Genomic DNA, 5007 nt, shown 5'->3' with positions numbered 1-5007 from the left:
ATGCTCCAGCTGCCTCCCCCCACTGTCCATCACTGTGTATAAGAAGCTTTGGTAACCATGGAAACAAAACAGACAACAAAAGCCTGGCTGCCCTAAATGTAATGACATTTTCTGAAATTATCACCAAACTTAAACAGCTTTTTCACAAAAACTGTAAAAGACATCAAACTGAAAAGATATAGCCAGATAGCTGAATATTTTGTTTGGTGTCTGTAGGTGAAAGTATGAAGAGGCTGAAACGTTTGGGAGCGGAAGAAGATTTTAAGGATTTGAACCATGCTCTCATTGACTTCAATGTTAAAAAAGTGTTAAAAAGCTTCATATTTTAAAAAGTATAAATAGTAGAAAAAAGTTGAAGTCCCATCATTCGCTGAAGAGCTGAACATTTTAAAAGTTGAATGGCTTTAACCACTTAAGCCCCCGGACCAATTTGCAGCCAAAGGACTAGGCCCCTTTTTGTGATTCGGCACTGCCTCGCTTTAACTGACAATTTCACGGTCGTGTGACGTGGCTCCCAAACAAAATTGGCGTTCATTTTGTTCCCACAAATAGAGCTTTCTTTTGGTGGTATTTGATAACCTCTGCGGTTGTTATTTTTTGCGCTATAAACAAAAATAGAGAGACAATTTTGAAAAAAATGCAATATTTTTTACTTTTTGCTATAATAAATATCCCCAAAAATATATAAAAAAACTTTTTTTTCCTCAGTTTAGGCCGATACGTATTCTTCTACATATTTTTTTCTACGCAATTAGCGATTATTAATTGGTTTGCGCAAAAGTTATAGCGTTTACAAGCTAGGGGATAGTTTTATAACATTTTTATTAATATTTCTTTTTACTAGTAATGGTGGCGTTCAGCAAATTTTATTGTGACTGCGACATTATGGCAAACACATTGGACATTGTTGACACATTTTGGGGACCATTGTCATTTATACAGCAATCAGTGCTATTTAAATGCACTGATTCCTGTGTAAATGACACTGGCGGTGAAGGAGTTAACCCCTAGGTGGCAGTGTAGGGTTTATGTATGACGTGATGTGTTTTTTTTATTGTAGGGGTGTGGCCTGGCTTGTGATGTCACTGATCGTCCTTCCCTATAAAAGGGAACAGACGATCGGTGACAGCCACACAGGGAAGCACGGGAAGAGGTTCTTCAGCTGTGTGACCCAATCGCGGGACACCAGCGGCGATCGGGTCCGCTGTTCCCGCGGCCACGGTCACGGAGCACAGGCTCCCGACCCACAGCTGGGCACTTAAAGAATCACGTACCAGTACATGATTGTGCCCAGCCGTGCCATTCTACCGACGTATATCGGCGTGAGGCGGTCCTTAAATGGTTAATAGCTGAAAGTATGCAGAAGTTACGCAGAGCCAAAAAACTTACGGAATAATAATAAAAAGATGATGATTAATAAAGCAGTCCCACTGATTAATAAATAAAAAAACAAATAACAATAGTGGGACTACTAAATTAGTCCCACTAATTACATTGTGCATCATTCTGAAAGAGCACCGGATTTCAGATCAATAAGTCAGCAACAGTGCCAGGGAGAAATTAATATTTCAGTGAGAACTACTAATTTTATTTTTGTAAGTTGGTCTTTAAAGTATACATCTGATCAAAACTTATTTGGTTTTTGACAGAGTGGGTAAGGAACTCTTGATGAGTTTTCACTATTATCTGGGGCCCCTTTAAAGAAATGTACCCTTCCTGTTCCCATGGTTTAACCAGAAAGGAAGTGCAACAAAATCTAGAACTAGGCTAGAACCCTGTCAACTTTGTATTGCTGTTCTTGCCCCTGTTGCAGATTTTCCTTCACTTCCTGTCTGGTAAAACTGTTGTCATTGTGAGAGTAAGTGAGGGGACATCTCTTGGGGAGTGTTGGGTGGCAGTAGAAATCTGAAAAGGGGGGTTTCATTCCCTTATTACTCTATCCTAAACTTAAAAAAATAAAAAAAGGTTTAAATGGAATGACACTTTAGGGCAAAGTGACAGGGTTTGTGGAAACCCAGCCCCCTCCTCTGTGACGCAGTGCTGGACTTAGCAGCCAATCATTAGGGTCAAGTTTTATATTGTCATGGAGAGGTAAATCTTACTGCTCCCTTTAAACTCTGAAAAAAAATGAAATCAGGCATTTTGGTGGTGAGCAAATAATATAAATTGGAAACCATGCAATGTTGGATGGAGCCCCCCCTCCTGTGATGTCATTGTATACAGTAAGTAAAGCTTAAAGTGGTTGTAAACCCTTACAAACCACTTTGACCTACAGGTAAGCCTAGATTAAGGCTTACCTGTAGGTCCAATAAATATCTCCTAAACCTATACGGTTTAAGAGATATTTACCCGAAGACAGCCACCGCTGTCTACGGAGCATGCGCCGTAGACAGCGGCGCACAGGCGCACTGGGCAAGCCGCAGATCGCGGCGATATGCCGCAAGTGACGTCATCGTGGCTCTGGTGAATCACAGCGCCAGAGCAGCGAGACCCACCAACAAGATGGATGTTTGGAAATACAGGGGACAGCGGTGACTTCACTGGCTGCTGTGTCAGGTAAGTGACACATAATGGACTACTATGCGATGCATAGTAGTCCATTATGCTTTACCTTTGCAGGTAATCAAAGAGGAAGTAAACCCATCAGGGTTTACTTCCTCTTTAAGGACATGCTGTTTTGCTGGTTAGATGATTTTATTGTTATGGGCAACCCATTTTTATGCTTGTAATTGTATTTTTTTTATTATTAAATAATTTGTGTTTTGTGATCTCTACACTATGAGGAGTGTAGACTCCACTATCATGCATACTTTTGCATGATTCTGAGTATGTGGGTGCATTTACCTCTTATTAGAAGAACAACTCAGACTAAAAATGAGGGCTTTTGTGGAAAGAGCTGTTATTGAGGAGGTGCAGTCCCAGGCTGAGCTTGTTTAGACCACTCTGAATAAGGGGGTCATTTTCATCCGGCATGTCCGTAACAGGTGATACTGGTGATTTGCCCATCAAGTCTCATTCATGGGATATTGTTAAAGGGGACTTTAACAATATGTTAAATGTGATGTTCATCTTTTCACACTTATCAGGAACTACTTTTTAGTTGAATTAGAGATCACTTTATTTCTCATTAAGTTACAGTGCCTTGCGAAATTATTCGGCCCCCTTGAACTTTTCAACCTTTTGCCACATTTCAGGCTTCAAACATAAAGATATAAAAAATTTATTTTTTGTGAAGAATCACAAACAAGTGGGACACAATTGTGAAGTGGAACAAAATATATTGGATTTTTGAAACTTTTTTAACTAATAAAAAAATGAAAAGTGGGGCGTGCAAAATTATTCGGCCCCCTTGCGTTAATACTTTGTAGAGCCACCTTTTGCTGCGATTACAGCTTCAAGTCGCTTGGGGTATGCCTCTATCAGTTTTCCACATCGAGAGACTGAAATTCTTGCCCATTCTTCCTTGCAAAACAGCTCAAGCTCAGTGAGGTTGGATGGAGAGCGTTTGTGAACAGCAGTTTTCAGCTCTTTCCACAGATTCTCGATTGGATTCAGGTCTGGACTTTGACTTGGCCATTCTAACACCTGGATACCTTTATTTGTGAACCATTCCTTTGTAGATTTTGCTGTATGTTTGGGATCATTGTCTTGTTGGAAGATAAATCTCCGTCCCAGTTTCAGGTCTTTTGCAGATTCCAACAGGTTTTCATCCAGAATGGTCCTGTATTTGGCTGCATCCATCTTCCCCTCAATTTTAACCATCTTCCCTGTGCCTGCTGAAGAAAAGCAGGCCCAAACCATGATGTTGCCACCACCATGTTTGACAGTGGGGATGGTGTGTTGAGGGTGATGAGCTGTGTTGCTTTTACGCCAAACATATAGTTTTGCATTGTGGGCAAAAAGTTCGATTTTGGTTTCATCTGACCAGAGTACCTTCTTCCACATGTTTGGTGTGTCTCCCAGGTGGCTTGTGGCAAACTTTAGACGAGACTTTTTATGGATATCTTTGAGAAATGGCTTTCTTCTTGCCACTCATCCATAAAGGCCAGATTTGTGCAGTGTACGACTGATTGTTGTCCTATGGACAGACTCTCCCACCTCAGCTGTAGTTCTCTGCAGTTCATCCAGAGTGATCATGGGCCTCTTGGCTGCATCTCTGATCAGTCTCCTCCTTGTCTGAGCTGAAAGTTTAGAGGGACGGCCAGGTCTTGGTAGATTTGCAGTGGTCTGATACTCCTTCCATTTCAAAATGATCGCTTGCACAGTGCTCCTTGGGATGTTTAAAGCTTGGGAAATCTTTTTGTATCCAAATCCGGCTTTAAACTTCTCCACAACAGTATTACGGACCTGCTTGGTGTGTTCCTTGGTCTTCATGATGCTCTCTGCGCTTTCAACAGAACCCTGAGACTATCACAGAGCAGGTGCATTTATACAGAGACTTGATTACACACAGGTGGATTCTATTTATCACCATCAGTCATTTAGGACAACATTGGATCATTCAGAGATCCTCGCTGAACTTCTGGAGTGAGTTTGCTGCACTGAAAGTAAAGGGGCCGAATAATTTTGCACGCACCACTTTTCAGTTTTTTATTTGCTAAAAAAGTTTAAAATATCCCATAGATTTCGTTCAACTTCACAATTGTGTCCCACTTGTTGGTGATTCTTCACAAAAATTTTTAATTTTATATCTTTATGTTTGAAGCCTGAAATATGGCAAAAGGTTGAAAAGTTCAAGGGGGCCGAATACTTTCGCAAGGCACTGTATATTGGTTATTTATTAGCACAACACTTACCAGTTATATTTTGGTGGCTGAAACACAATGAGGCAGGGGCGTGCTTTTTTGGTCCTGGGCAGTGACAAGTTCAGGAATCCATATACGTGTACAGAAAAAAATAACTTTTTCTAACTGAAAACAACAGTTGCTTCAATATTTATTTTCTCTTCCCTTATTTTTCTTTTTACATCCAGTGTGATATTTCTTGTTCTTAAGTATATAACTTGAA

The sequence above is a fragment of the Lithobates pipiens genome, unplaced genomic scaffold (assembly GCF_037356315.1).
Source record: "Lithobates pipiens isolate NorthernLeopardFrog02 unplaced genomic scaffold, aLitPip1_a1.2 Scaffold_16, whole genome shotgun sequence".
Classification (NCBI taxonomy): domain Eukaryota; kingdom Metazoa; phylum Chordata; class Amphibia; order Anura; family Ranidae; genus Lithobates; species Lithobates pipiens.
The sequence above is the reverse complement of the archived record's forward strand: the minus strand, read 5'-3'. Positions refer to the sequence as shown.